We start from the raw sequence: 16,386 nt of genomic DNA, 5'->3' as shown, positions 1-16,386 counted from the left end.
ACAGTCCTGGTTTCCTTACCACAATCCTGTAAGGCAACTATCATTTTGTCTCACTTTCTTTCTTCTTTTGAATGAAATTTGAGATCTAGAAATATGGTTAAGTTTCTTATGGTCATGGAGTAATTGAATGGGAAGCCATGGGCTTTCTTGTGTACGTGTCTAGGGTTAAACTTACCTCAAATGGATTAGGAAAAAGCAGTTTTGTAAAACCATCCCCTGCTGGTGATCTGTGGCTGTACTCTGAGTGTAATTGCCAATGGACAAATCAAGTGAAATATTAACTGTCAAAATGCAATGTATTAAAAAATGCAATGTATTTGTACATAGGAAGGCTAATTAGGTTAATGGAAACCGACATGGAAATGGTATTTTATAGTTCCTAAAATGCCCTTCATATGCATTATCTCACTTGATCTTAGAAATAGGTTTGAGAGTAAGCGTACTGTTATATTATTCCCATGTATTAGGCCAAAAAAATTAAATGAGACTTAGAATAGAAAAATGACTCATCTAAGAGCACATAGACCACAACTGTTAGAAGGTGTGTTCAAAACGGTTCTAAAAACTCTATCATCTTTCCATTAAACTTGACTGCATCTGGCAGTACCTGTGTAAGATAATTTAGTAATAATCATCAATAAGATTAGTTAATATTTTTTTCACTTACTACAATGTGCCAAATCCTGTGCCGGGTGAGGTGTGATCAAATTGTGAATTAAATAAACCAATGCACTAAACATGTAAATTATGTTATTTAAATATAAAATACATGAATGACTAGATTATTATTGTAAAAATAAAATAAATAAAACCAAATTCTCTCCTTGAATGTCCTGGGTCTGGGGTTTTCTAGCAGCATCTATTATTTCCTTAGTGGCCTCCTTCCCACGTGTACCTGAAGCTGCTAATCCTCTGTGCAAAGAGAGGGCATCCATTCTGAAAATCCACCCAGGCCTGCTCTCTCCCATTCTGCTAATAAGGTTCCCCTTAGAGTTGGTTAGCTGTGTGGTTTCTCTCTGGTTCCTTCTCAGTGATGGCCTGGCTTTGATTTTACTGTCTCCTCAGGATGTTGACTGTTGATTGTCCCTGTTGACTGTATGTACTAGTTGCTAGCTGACTCTATGGCCAAGTTGCCTAAACTCTCCAAACCTCAGTTTTCCTCATCTCTGTACTGGCAATAACAGTATTACCTACCTCATAGGGTTCTAAGGAAGATTAAATGGATTACTACAGGCAATGTGCTTACCATAACAATTAACAAATATCAGCCAGTCATATTCTATAACCTTCATATAGAGGAGAGCTCTTCTCTCTGCCTTCCTAGGTTCTCAGACTCAGGCTGAGTGTAGCATATACCTCTGCTTATCTGTAAGGCCATCTGCACAGGAATCATGGAGTCCATCCGTAGTTACACTTTCCAGAATGGGCCCCATGTATTGTGCAATTGCTCACATGTTGGCCAGGTTCCATTTTCTTAACCTCTTATTTTTGCAGCACCAGAGAAACAACTTTGGGTAGCTCTTAGACCAAGTCTCACCTTTCCCTTCCACTTTGGAAAAGCATCCCAGGGGCCTATTTTCTCAGGGATTTGGCTTCTGGAACTCTGGAGTAGAGTCAGTCCTTTATAGTCCTTTATAGCCCTGCAGGGATACTGGGAGTACAAAGGGCAGGTTGGTGGGGAGTGGACAGATTTGCTTCCTTATATGGACTGCTTTTTGTTAACCCACCCGAGTTTATAAGGAAACGCAATTGAAGCTGCCATTATGTTTTTAAAAAAATCAAGACACTCAGTTATGAAACATAGAACATATAATTAACTTTATTGAGCAGAACAAAGCATTTTATAAAAACTCACTCAGACTGAATTAATATAAGGATACTTAGCATAATGTGTATAGTTTAAATTACCGCCTACTAATCATCAAGCAGTTGAGTGGTAAAGTTGTTAGACTTTCAATTTGCAAACAAGTAGAGGAAGGAAAGGCTTATTTTTACTTTCTAATGATTTGACAGAGCACACATTTGGCCAACTGTGGTGTGCATGGGTTCACATCACAGACAGGGTTTGGCTTTAAGCCCTGACATCTTGGTTTAGCAAGATTGTTCTGCATGTCATATTTCATGTCTGATATGTGATAATATTCAGACTGGCTTCCTGTACCATGCAGCCACTATCTTCCCATACCCAAGATCTCCTGAGCCCCACCAGGAGCAGAGCTCCCCTCCCTATCCACATCCAGATGCCAATCTGATCCCAATGAGAGATATTTCAAAAGCTATAATTTAATGACTCAGGCTAACTGTTTAGACTCAGCTTTGAGATACGCTTTCTGCTTACAACATGTCTCTTCATGATGCCAGTCCAGTATCCCAGAATTGCACACACATTTGATTCCAGGTGTACCAACCACCCTGAGAGTCTACCTGCTTGACCTTCTCTTCCATTTTCTTTACATGAAAGGTTCTAGTTTCAGGAAAGACACAGCAAAGAATGAGAAGGTTACATTTATCCATCTGAAGGGACCGTCCTATTGGGGAACAAGTAGAAAGGATTTGGAAATGAGTGGGTAGTCTCAGCCTGGGCACTGAGCATCCCAGTGAACTTGAATGAGCATATCAGAATGAGAAACTCACTTGGAGACCTGACTTATAAGTGACCAAAAGACTGTTAAAACTTGCTCAAGAAACACAGGAATTTATCTACCAAGTAACTGGAAGTCTAAACATAGATCTTGCTCATCTTCAGCTGGCTCCATATAATATTGCTGGGATTAACTTCTCCTCATCTCTCTCCTGTGCCATCTGCTGTGATGACTCCATTCTTAGATTTCTCTCTCATGGGTGGCTGAAACTGATCCTCACCTTCTGTCTTCTCATGTAAGTATCTCATTGGGTCTAATTAATTCTCATGTACTGTTATGGTTTGGATATGTGGTGTCCCCAAAAGCTCATGTCTGAGACAATACAAGCATGTTTAGAGGTGAAATGATTAGATTGTGAAGTTGTAATCAAGGATTAATCCACTGTTATGGATTAACTGTAAAGTGTGGCTGGAGGAAGTAGGTCACTGAAGGATGTGACTTTGGGGTTTCCATTTTGTCCCTGGTAAGCAGAGCTCTCTCTGCTTCCTGATTGAAATGTTCTGTGCTGCTTTTATCTACAACGTCCTTCCACCATGTTGTTCTGTTTCACTTTGGGCCCAGAGCTATGGAGTTGGCCAACTATGGACTGAACTTCTGAAATCATGAGCTAAAATAAACTACTGTTCCTCCTCTACATTGTTCTTGTCAGGTCTTTTTTGTCACAGTGACAAAGGTGAATAAAACATTTCCCATCTATGAGTCATGCCAGTCATTCAAAGTGTACTGATTAGCATAGGACAATCAGGGTGACTCTAGACCTCAGTATTATTGTTCATAAAATAGGCATTGAACTTGATCATAGTGGATTCTTATTCAAGGATCTACTGATTCTTCAGGACTTCTTTAAGGACCTCCAGAGAGAGAGAAAGAGAGAGAGAGAGAGAGAGAGATGATTCTAGATTTTTGCATGAGAATAACTAAGACTCCTTCTCTTTCCCTTTGCTTCAATCAGATCAGAACTTATTTCTCCTATTTTTAATGTTGAGCTGCTTTGCAAATGTTTTGGTTAGTTTCTGCTGCATAACAAAATATGCCAAATTATAGTGGCTCAAAACAAATGATTTTTTAATTTTATGACTCTGCAGGTCAGCAGTTTGGACTGGGTTTGCTTCAGCTTATCTCAGTTGGTTCACTAGTAAGACTAAGGGCCGATAGTTGGTCAATTTGTGAATGGTATTGACTAGATGGCTGGGATGATTGGACCTCCCTTTATATTGTCTATCATCTCCTAGTAGGATAGACTGGGATTGATTCCTTGATGATTTCAGGATTCCAAAGAGCAGAAAATTTACAGAAACTGCAATGGGGACGTGCTTTCTATGCCTCTGCTTGCATCATTTTTGACAGCATTCATCAGCCAAAATAGGTAACAGGGTAAAACTGAGGTTTAAAGAGTGGAGACATAGACTATTTCTTGTTAGGAAAAGCTGCAGAGTAACGATACAAAAAGCATGTATATAGGGATGGCTATAATTCTTGGCTATTTTGCAGTCTACCAAGTTAAACTTGGATAGCAGAAGATGCCATTTTTTTAAGACAAAGTTTGAGAACTTTGACCAGCGGTCTCTAATAATAATCTTCCTGATTGGTTATGTCTAAATTTGATTACCCTGGTAATGCTGGACCTTATCGCTTGCCCAGTATTCTTCCACCTTCCCCCTCTGCATTTTCTGGAATATCTATCACAGCTTGGGGGACCCAAAACATGAAGGCAAATTAGTCTGGTCCAGGTCTGTGACCTAATTCACTGTAAGCCTCCAATTCATGCATATAGTAGGAAACTTGTTAATTTATAACTTGCCCCACTTTAAAAGTTCCAATCTTAACTTGAGCCAGATTTTATGTTTTTTTTAAACTAAGGTCTTTGATGTATAGGCAAGAGCTTCGCATCTTAAATAAATAACAGGTCAAATTCATATTTAGAGACATGAACCAGGAGCAGCACAGTTTTCATTACTAAGACCTACTTTATGCTGGTTTCTAAATTAGAATCCCTCCCCAGGAGCCTGTGGGTTTCTCCTTTTCATGACTTTGAAAGGCTCTACATGAGTCCTCAGTGTGTCCCTTCCTCTCTTAGTCTAGCGATCTATGACTTAGCCACCATATTTGGAGTTTGCTAAATGCCCTATGTTCCTCTGCATCTCCAAGCTTTTATTTATGCTTTCTCCTCTGCCTGGAGCTGTTTCCAAATGTCCTGCTGGGTTCCCTTCATCCAGATATTTCACACATGTTCTTGAGACCCTAGCTTCTATGTGACCTCCTCCATCATGTGTCACCGGGGTAATATTCCACCAAGCCATAGTGAAAGGCTCTGTGTAACCTTGATGTTTTAAACTTTACCAGTCACAGCTACTGTAAATTGACAGAGTACCAACTGATATAGTGTAGACATGAGGTGTCCCTCAAGAGGTCATGCATGAGACAATGCTAGAAAGTTAAGAGGTGAAGTGAGTGGGTTATGAGAGCATTAACCTAATCAGGACATTAATCCCCTGATAAGGATTAACTGGCAGGTAGGGTGTGTCTGGAGGTGACAGGTCATTAGGGCCATGACTTTGGGGTATATATTTTGCCCCTCATGAGAGCAGTTTCTCTGTGCTCCCTGGTGGCCATGTCCTGAGCTGATTTCTCCTATGCCCTTCCATCATGATGTCCTGCCTCACTTGGGCCCAGAGTAATGGAGTTGGTTGTCTATGGACTGAAACCCCTGAAACCATGAATCCCAAATAACCTTTTTCTACTCTAAAATTGTTCTTTTCAGGTCTTTTAGTCACAGCAACAAAAACGTTGACTAAAACTCTATTGTACTATATATTTAGATTACCTCATTTAATCTGCCTAAAAATTCTATGAGGTAAGTATCAGTAGTAGGAATAACAATGTTTCCCTAATTTAGAGGTGAGAAAACTGAAGTTATCAAACAATTAGCTAAAATCACATAGTCTTATCAGTTAAGGTATTTCTGGCTGCAAGTTATCAGAAAATAAAATGATTTTACAGATATGAGTGATTTATTTATTTTTTTTATATAACTGCAAGTCTTCCAAAATGACAGCTCCACAGAACTGGGTAACTCAGTGGGTTAACAATTTTATCCAGAATCCAGTCTCTTTCCATGTTTTGTTCTGCCTTCCTGTCTGTCTGTCAGACTCATCCTCAGACCAACTCATCTCCTGATAACCAAGTTCCAGTCACCACATCCCCCCCAGGAACTCTATCTAACAAAGAAAAGAAAGGAGGTGTCTCTTTTTATCAATAAGGAAGACTTTTCCAGAAGTAACCCCCCTTTGATTTTTATTCATATTTTATTGGCCATACTGGATTCTGTGCTCACTTCTAAACCAATCCATGACAAAATGAGTAAGGTTACATTTTCAGATTTACCTGGGATGGAGCCACCAAGGAGAAGGGTAGATAAAAAAAAATAATAATAATAATGGATGATAGTAAAAGGCAGGGCTTGGGGGGAGATAACAATGGGGGGTAAATACCTGTCGAAAGTCTGCCAAGGTTTTTAAGCCAGTACTTGAAAATCAGGCAATCTGACCACCGAATCCTCATTTCTTTAAGGTTTAGGTTTAACTTGTCAAGTTCTTGAAAATCATGCTAGTCTTTCAATTGGAATTGCATTGAATCTGTAGATTAATTGGGAGAGAACTGAATTTTATCAATATTGAATGATATATGTAGTTTTCCACTTATTTAAGTCTTTTGTTTTTCTCAACAATGTTTTATAAATGTGTGTGTGTGTAGTTTCTGCATATATTTTGTGAAATTTAACCCTAAGTTGTGGCTTTTAATGTTAATATAAATGACACACTGTGGATTTTTAAAATTTCGATTTTATTTACTTGTTGCTAGGTTATAGAAACAACAATGGTTTTTATATTTGAGCCAATATTCTGTGACTTCACTGAAGACACATGTTAGTTCAAATAATTTTTTGAAGATTCCTTGGAATCCTTTAATCATAATTGAAATAATCATATCAATTATGAATAAAAACAATTTTACTTCTTCCTTTTCTTTTCTTGCCTATTTCAGTGGCCAGCCAAGAATATGATGAATAGAGGTGATGAAAGCTGACATTCTAGGAGGCAAGTATTTATTTTCACCATTAAATACAATATTAGCTGTAGGTCTCATTTAGATGCATTATTTTGGTTTGAGGAAGTTCTATTGCCAATTTTCTCAATGTTTTTATAAGTAAACATGGAATTTTGTGAGTTTTTTATGTAATTATTAGGATGAACATATGATTTTTTTTAATCTGTTGAGAGAATAAATTATATTGATTAGCTTTTTATTGGTTCTTTTTAGTTATGCCCAGCAATAGGATTCATTTTGACATCATTATAAAAACATGGAATATAATTTGTTCTAATTCAGTCCCCCTCTGCTTCATCCTCCCTTCCCCTCCTCCCTCCTCCTGTTTCCATCCCTCTACTCTCCTGATGTATATTTACTCATACATTTTTTTTAAAGTAGTGTTTCATAGATGTACGAGATGGTGAGATTCACTGTGATATATTCATATATGTACACAGGAAAATTAGGTCAGATTCATTCCACAGTTGTTTTTTTTTATCCCATCCTCTCTCCCCTTCATTTGCCTTTGTCTACTCCTTAGGATATCTAAGATAGAATCTTCTATTCTTTTTTGGGGGGTGGGGGTGGGTCCTTTGCCCCATTATTTTGGATTAGCTTCCACATATCACACATATCAGAGAAAACATTTGACCTTTTAGGACTAGCTAATTCCAATTAGCATGATAGTTTCCAGTTCCATCCATTTATAGGCAAATGTCATTAAAGTCATTCTTCTTTAGGACTGAGTAATGCTCCATGGCGTATATATATCACATTTTATTTATTCATTCATCTGTTTTTGAGTGCTGTATCTATTTTGCATTCCTGAGATAAACTCCACTTTGTCATTGTTTTAGTCAGCTTTTTTGTTGCTCTGACCCAAATGAGCTGACAAGAACAATTAGAGGAGGAAAAGTTTATTTGAGGGCTCACAGTTCCAGAGGTCTCAGTCCCATAGACAGCCATTGCTCTATGCCAAAGAATGAGGCAGAACGTCATGGTGGAAGGGTATAGAGGAGGAAAGAAGCTCAGAATCTGGCCACGAGGAAGCAGTGATAGAGCTCTGCTCACCAGGAACAAAATATATGCCCCAAAGGCATGCCCCCTTTACCTACCTCCTCCAGCCACATCCTATCTGCCTATACCTAATCTTCACCAAGGGATTAATGCACTGATTCGATTAAAGCTCTCATTACCCAATAATTTCACTTCTAAACTTTCTTTCATAGTCTCATGCATGAGATTTGGGGAATACCACATACCCAAACCATAACAGTCCTAATGTAGTATCCCTTTTATAGGATTTGATTTGCTAATGCTTTTAAAAGAATTTTTGCTTCGCTATTTCTGTGGATTCTTTTTCGACAGCTTTATTTGTTCCTGTTATTCCTGTCATGTTTTGGTTACAGAGTAATGCTGGCCTCATAAAATAAGTTGGACAATCGACTTTCTGAAACTTTACAATTGTTATAATTTCTTCATTAAAAATTGGTGGGATTTAGCTGACAAGCTATCCCAGTTTATAGGTTTTTGTTTTGTTTTGTTTCTGTGGAAAAGATTTAATCCCACATATAATTTTTAATGACCATAGGGCTATTTAGGCTATCTATTTCTTCTGGGTAATTTGCATGTTTTAAAGGAGTATGTCCATTTGACCTAAATTATCAAAGTTATTGACATAAAGGTTTTTATTTTTAATAACATATCATTGTTAGAGTTGGTGGTGTTGCCCAGTAGCAGAGTGCTTGCCTAGCATGTGTAAGGCCATGGGTTTTATCCTCAGCACTGCAAAACAACAATGACAAACATGTCATTATTATTTTATAATTATTATTATTTTTATTGAAACATAATAATTGTACAGAATAGTGTGTTTTATCACAGCATATATTCATATGTGCATATAACAATTTGGTCAGTTTCATCATTATTATCTTTGTAACAATCTATACAATCTAGTGGTGTCTCTTCTTTCCTAACACTGGTTATTTCTGTGTTCTCTCCCCCTTACTCATCTTTCCTTGATTAATATGCCCATAGTTTTATCAATTTAATGATATTTTCATAGAATTAACTTCTGATTTCATTCGTGTTACATATAAACTGATGATATCTACAGTTATCTTTACTATATTCTTTGCTTTATATGCTTTGAGTTTTGTTTTTTACTAACTTCTTGAGATTGAACTTAATTTATTTAAGAACCTTCCTGATTTCTAACATAAATATTCAATGCTACTTATTTCCCTCTGAGCAAGGGATTAACAAATATTTTCTGTAAAGAGTCAGATAATAAATATTTTAGACCCAGAAGGCTATAAATGATCTCTATTAAGTAGGCTTCACTGTCTTCTCCTCTTCTTCCTCTTCCTTCTAAAAATGTGGAACCATCAAAAAATGTGGAAACCATTTTTAGCTTGAGAACTACACCACCACATTCTATCAACCACTGTGGTAAGCCCTGCTTTAACTATATCACACAAACTTTAACTATATCATACAAACTTTTCATTCAGTGAAAAACATTTTCCAAATACTCTTACTATTTCCTCTTTGACCCATGTTATTTAGAAAATGATTGCTTAATTTCCTAATATCGCCTTCTCTTACATAATTGCTCTGGCTAGGACTTCCTCACTTTATTTTCCTCTGTCCTCTGAGTTGGATAGTTCCCTTGTTATGTCTTTAAGCTCAGTGAATTTTTCAAGTTTTTATTCTGCAATGTTTAATCTGATGTTACTCTTACTCCATGTATTTTTCATCCCTCCAATTTTTTTTCTCATCACTAAAGTTCCATTTGACCTTTTTTTATACTTTCTTTCTTCCCATCATGTTCATGCTTTAACTCACATATTTGGGCATACAAATTATATTTATAATGATTTCTTTAAAATCATTGTTTACTAATTCCATCATTTCTATTTTTCCTTGATCTGTGGATTATAATTTTATGTTTCTTTACATAACTAGTATTCTTTGAGTTCCAATATGATGATTTCATATTTTGGGTCAATGGATTTTGTTGAATTTATTTAGAGGATGATTGAAATGTGTTCTGGCATACACATAATAATTTGTGATCAATTTCATCCTTTTAAAGCTTGATTTAAAGTTTTTTTTTAATTGCATGTCCAGAGAATTTTTAACTTTAGGAGACTTTTAGTCCAACTTCTAAGGTGTGAATCTCCTAAGATTCTATCCAATATCTCTTCACCTGATTGAGAGGAACCCAAACTCTTCCCAGCCCTGTGTAGAGTTCAGAATTTTTTATCCACTGCCTTACAATGCTTATTTCTGTTTCAACTTATATAGCTTTCTCTCATGCTTCCATAGATTAACCAGCTCCAAGCCATATACTTGCAGGGAACCTTATGAAAACCTCTTATAGGAGGAGGTTATTAAAATCCTATAAGGTCTTCTGTTTATTGGAGGTGTATGACTTCTTCTTCTCCATCCTCTCATCTCTTTCCCTGAGGATTCTTTGGTTACTTGTCTGTCATCCTAACTACCTTGCTCTGCTCTGTTAAAGTTTGTGGCTTCCTAGGTATAGTTGCAAAGTATCTCTATGGACCATGCTGACACCAATATCTGAGCCAGAAATTAAAACTTTTGCTCATGTGAAGCTCCTCTACCTGCTTGGCCAGCATCCTCCTCCTTCTTCCTCTTCTCAGGATTATCTCATAGCAGCTCCCAGATCCATCTATTTTCCTATGCCTTGAGTGATTACATGAAAGCAGCACTTTTCTGTAGTATCAGGGATGATGAGTGCTCTAGGAGGAAGAGACTGAGGCCCAAGGAGGCTCAAGAGCAGAAAATAACAGACCTTAGAAGAAACTGGTTCCAAGGAGGAAAACAGAAGATGCTGATGAAACATGACAAAATGATAAGCAAAGAAAGGAAACCCAGTGTGGTGGGTGAATTATAGGTAAAAGACCAGAGTTAGGGATGAGTGAAGATGATTATGGGGATCAGAGAAGCACTGGTCAGCTGAAAGATTTTCCTGCTTTGTTGTTTGCCTACATTATTAAATAAGCATGACTAACCCACATATCATGTGCCCATTGTCCATGAGGAACCATTGCTTAGATCCTGGAACCACCCCTCCCAGGCTCATTGATGTCCAGCACCAGTCCTGTCCAGTATTTGTTCCCTATTTCTAGCCCTATATTCTTCTGTTTATCATCTAACAATCAACTATCTTCTTTATATATCTGTATGATATTTTTTAGTGCCAACATCTACATCATACTAGGTCAGTGTCCTTCTCCAAGTAAGGATCTCACTGTACTCTATCCTACTGTCCTGCTTGGTTGATGTCCTACTCAGACCTACTCACAACAAAAATCCAAATATCTACTAATGTGTAGACCATGTTCTTAGTTATGACCTTGTCTTTGACAAATAGGACTCTATCATGGGCCCTAAATAAGATCTAATTCTTAAAAGACCACAACAGAAATATAATCCTATCTGGGCCTTTTACAACACATCCAAGAGAGCATCTAGAATTCCTGCCTCTGGAGTTAAGATTTTAATAAGTTACTGAGTTTTAAGGATATAGCCTCTTCATGAATGGTGGTGTCATATTCTGAGTCTCTAAGAGAGATTAGTTCATCTGAATAGAGGCAAATCTGTTCCTAATGAGAGGGGCTTGTAGGATGAGAGAGGGTCACATGTTCCTTGGGCAGAAATCTGATGAGAGGCTAGTTTGCAAATTGGAGCTGTCCTCAAATATTTCTTACTTTCAAGTCTAACACATGGAAGAGGTAGCTCACTTTAAAATATGTTGACTATATCTTCTAATTAAACACTGAAAACTACTTTTTAATATATATTCAAAATGATAAAATAATTGCTAAATTATGCAGACTTTTATGGTGGGCCTGAAAGAAGACGATTTTTTTTAAATTGGCACCTTTTGCTGATTCGAAGATGTTAATCACAGGGACCCTAATAGGCCTATCAGACTTCTCTAATGTATTCAAATAAAATGAGCAAAATCATTAAATGTCCAAATATTGATTTAAAGTGCTCCAGTTGGTAATGAAATTTGGCTCTCCACTTGAGACAGGGCACATTGGCTGTGCACGTTAATTTCCAGGGAATTGCTGAAGTGTAAAGAGGGTAGAGAACACAGAGAATGGGAAAGAAAAAGAGAGAAATGATTTTTAAGAAATATAAGATGCCACTCACTGGACTAGAATGGACCACTGGTTTAGATAGATATAGCTGCAAGGGGATTTATTGTTAGCCCAATACAAAATGCAATTGTCTCTAAGGTAAGTGCCAGAACACAGGCCCAAATTGTCTTGTGAAATTAATGAGTAGAGGGGAGCATGTCTGACACCCAGCTCTAGCTACTTCCCCTTAAGGATCAGCATGAAATGAAATTCAGAAAGAATGTTCAGCACAGACATGTACCTCCATGCACAACTGTTTCCTGAACTCCCATGTCTTAATTTCCTAAGGCTCTTGTAACAAAGACTGTGGCTTAAAATAATAGAAATTTATTTTCTCAGGGTTTTAGAGGCTAGAAATATAAAGTCAAGGTGTTACTAGGACCATGTTCGTTCCAGAGGTCCTACGGGTGGATCCCTTCCTCTTCCAGTCTGGTGGTTAGTGGCTTCCTGGGCTTGTGGGCACATCACTCTAATCCCAGTCTCTGCTTCTCCTCTGTATGCCTATGTCTTTTCCTCTTCCATATATCTTTAAATACAATGTCATTGGATTTAGGGTCTACTTGGCAACTCTAAGATCTATTAATTACAACTATAAAGGCCTTTCAGAGGTTCTGGGGAATGGAAGATGGACACGTCCTCTTAGGGGCCATCATTTAATTCACTACAATATGTTCTTGCTTTAGTTTTCCTTGTATACCTCTAGGAGCACTACTTAGGGAATGAAAGTGAAACATGAAATGTATTTTATAAATTCTTAGATCAAGGATAAACTAAGGTCATGCTCAGAAATATGGGTTGAGGGAGGGTTTCTGGCAGAGGGAACAAGTTATGACTAGGCCTAGAGTCAAGGTTAGAGTTGATACTCATCTTGGAGAAGAAGAGAATAAAAGGGGATGCTCAGAAGCAGGAGCATGGTGAGGTTGTGAGGCCACATACAGCAGGGCCTCTAATCTAGCAGACTATAAAGTTTTAAAAAATCTGAGGATAAGGGAAAGCCACATTTTTTTTTCCATCTGAGGGAGGATATGGTTTGCACTTTAGGTATAGGAGGGAGCTGTGGAGATAATTAGGAAGACCAGTTGGGAGCCTTTATCATCCAGGTAACCTGGACTAAGATAGTAACAATAGATCAGGACAAGGTTAAAATGATTTAATCACTGTTTAGATCTTAGAACTAATGGGACCAAATAGTTAATGGAATATAAAGAATAGAAGAGGGGGCAGGAGGAGTCTGGGGGACCCTTGTGAAGCCAGCCTGGCAAGTGGCTTGAATGTGTGCTATGGAGCTGGAAGACCTGTGCTGGGCTGGGCACCACGTACTCTTCCTCATTCCCCTGCCCTCAATTTCGCTCTACCTGCCACAGACCCCAATTTTTAATCCTGTCTCTGGCAGTTCTGTTCTTACTTGGAAACTCTTTTGAATCTCTCCTCCTATAAATGTATTCCATTCTTTGCCTGCTTGGGATAGGGCTTCAGCCCAATTCAGTTGTGGGCTTTGTCAGCATTTATATCCATGTGAAATCCCAGCCCCTTCCTGACATAAATTCTGGCAGTAGTTACCCAGAAACAGTATCTAGAAGGTAGAGGGCATATCAAGGTCAGGTAAGGCTGGAACATGTGTCACTCTTTTCTACCTTTACTTTTCTTTTTAAAAAATATTTTAAATTATTTTTTAGTTGTTATTAGGCACAATATCTTTATTTTATTTTTATGTGGTGCTGAGGATCGAACCCAGGGCCTCACCCGTGCTAGGCGAGCGCTCTACCACTGAGTCACAACCCCAGCCCATCTACCTTCACTTTTCTATTAAAATTCTCAGTAGGAGAATAACAGTAGGGAAAAACCAGTTTCAGTGCTAGAACTTGGGGAAAGGTGACAGCATATGTCTAAAGAATAGAGATGAAAGATACATTCAAGAACATTATCTGAGAAAAAGAAATACATGAGAAGTAGGGGTGGGGAAAGCATGACCATCAAAGTTCTAGAAGTCTAGTATATCCAGGGCAATGCCAGGAAGAGAGAATTGAGTAAATAGAAGGAAAAGAGAAAAAATATTCATAATCTTAAAAAATATATATCTGTACATTAAAGGGTCTCATTTTGCACTAGGCAAATATAGCAAAAACAAACACTGATTTATTACAGTGAATTTTTGAAAACAAAGATAAAGCAGAACAGATACATGGAAGATGGCCATGTGAGAAAGGAAGAAAATGAAACAAGGAAACTGAGACTTTCCCTGAAAAAAGAAAAAAAATCCCACTAAATTCCAATAATCAAACAAACAAATACCAGTAAAAAGTAATTCTACAAACTATAAGGGAAAGAAATGGAAGATTGTAACTGAAGAATATATAATAAATTAAGAAGTCTTCCATACGTGAAAGCAAGAGAAGATGATTTTGGTTCTGAAGGCACAGAGGCAGTAAACAACTCTTGAACCCTCTCTAAAGATGTTTTAAAATCTGAAACTAAAAAACAATTTTTTGAGACAATGAACGCAAAATCTCAGTCTCAGACAAAAGATACAAATAAAAGACATAAATGATATGACTAGTATAATTAATCAAGTTGAGTCAATACATCTTGGATATGTCCAACTTTTAAAACTAAACATAGAACCATTTCTTCTATAAGCATGTATGGTTCATTGACAAAATATGGTTAAATAGTGTCCACACATTTTGGAAGAGATAGTAACCAATTTCTGTACCACAACATCTCCACTACATGGTACAAAAGGCTAGATCTTTGTAAGAAAATAATGTCTATTGGGGCTGGGGTTGTAGCTCAGTAGTAGAGTGCTTGCCTAGCATGTGTGAGGCACTGAGTTCAATCCTCAGCACTACATAAAAATAAATAAATAAAATAAAATTAGTTGTAAAGACTATTCCCTGTGGTGTGAATGATGTACATGGCGGGGGGGGGGAGGTAAACAGGTTGGGGGGGAAAAGATACTGATGGGTTCCAGCACTATCTGTGTCCAAGTGAGAATTGTCCGGCTCTTTGATTTAGTACTCCATTGGGAAGCCCAATGTGAACACATACCTAAGCCATTTTCTCCAAAAGCTATATCAGAAATTAGGTTGACATTTTGATTTCCATCTATCTGACCCCTCTTTGATTCTTAATTTGTTCATAACAAGTGTTCAGGAAACAAGCACCATTTTATAGAGGTCGTAGGATCCCTGAAAGCCTCAATTATTTTTCTAGGAGACTCCCTTTAAGACTTTCCTAAGTGTAAGCCGACCACCCTGGTTTGAAAGAGGGAAAACTGAAGCCACCGCTTCTTGTGTTTTCCGTGTCATGTCCTTCTCTCTGAGTGTCCAATCAAGCTAGACTCAGATTCATGCTAGACTCTTCTTCCTTCCTTCCTTCTTCATGCACTTATCAATTACCAAAGCCTATCAGTGATTTCTTCCAATTATCTCTCATATCCCTGCCCTTTTCTCTTTGTCTTACTGCTAACATTTGTAACTTATCACTTCCTGTGCGGATCATGGTGACTCTCCTGATAGGACCAGCTGCCTTTGCCCCCTTCCACTCCACCCTGCACAAGCTTAACTGAGTAACCTGCTTAAAAATGAATGTGATTCTTTTTTTGTTGTTGTTGCTATAATACCCACCCTAACAGATGTGAAGTGACATCTCACTGAATGTGTGTGTGCATGGTTTGGTCTTTTCCTTTCCTTCTTATTCTCTCTCTCTCTTCTTTTCTTTTCTGTTATAGGGATTCCTTATATATTTTGGAAATTACCACCTTATAAATATGTGGTTTACAATATTTTCTTCCATTTCTCCATGTTCAAATAGAATGCTCTGTGGTTGCCTTTATATAATGTTAATTGTTTCTTTGCTGCTCAAAAGCAAGCAAACAAAAATAGGTAAGTGTTTGTGAGGACATGGAGAAATTAGAACCCTGCCCACTATTGGTGAGAATACAAAAGGGTGTGGCTGCTGTGAAAAGCAGTAGGGAGGATCCTTAAACAATAAGAATAGAAGTACCATAAGATCCAGCAATTGCACATCTGGTTATATACCCCAAAGAATTAAGATGTGAATTTGGTGTCAACATACTTTATATACAAACAGACATATGATAAATTGTGGTATAAAGGTGTATGAAGAATTGTAATGTGAAAAAAAAAGAGAGTTCATGTATAATGGCATAATTTGGCATGAACATACTTTATATACAGAGTTACGAAAAATCATGCTGTGAATGGATAATTATGAATGTAACGCATTCCAGTATTGTCATGTATGTAAGAAATAAATAAAAAAAGAATTGAGAGCATGTATTTGTATACCCATGTTCATAGAATTATTATTTATAATACTCAGAAAAGAAAGAAACCATTCAAATGTCTCACAACAGATAAATAGGTAAACAAAATATCTTAGTCCCTTCAGACAGATGTCAAAAGAAACCTTCGACTGGATAATTTATAGACAATAGAAAATTATTGTTCACA

General features: G+C 37.4%; 1 protein-coding gene across 1 annotated transcript in view; it reads left to right on the top strand.

Moving 5' to 3' along the window:
- Positions 1-6,838, top strand: part of Insc (INSC spindle orientation adaptor protein) — a 312,207-nt gene extending 305,369 nt beyond the window's left edge. Inside the window, exon 14 of the mRNA XM_058576933.1 lies at positions 6,687-6,838. The gene's annotated coding sequence lies outside the window, so the exon portion shown is untranslated. The remainder of the gene's footprint in view (positions 1-6,686) is intronic.
- The last annotated feature ends 9,548 nt before the right edge of the window (positions 6,839-16,386 follow it).

The sequence above is a fragment of the Marmota monax genome, unplaced genomic scaffold (genome assembly GCF_021218885.2).
Source record: "Marmota monax isolate L192 unplaced genomic scaffold, Marmota_monax_Labrador192_F-V1.1 WCK01_AAM20220418_F8-fsc00061, whole genome shotgun sequence".
NCBI lineage: Eukaryota > Metazoa > Chordata > Mammalia > Rodentia > Sciuridae > Marmota > Marmota monax.
Note: the sequence above shows the minus strand (reverse complement) of the source record. Positions and strands in the feature narration are given on the sequence as shown.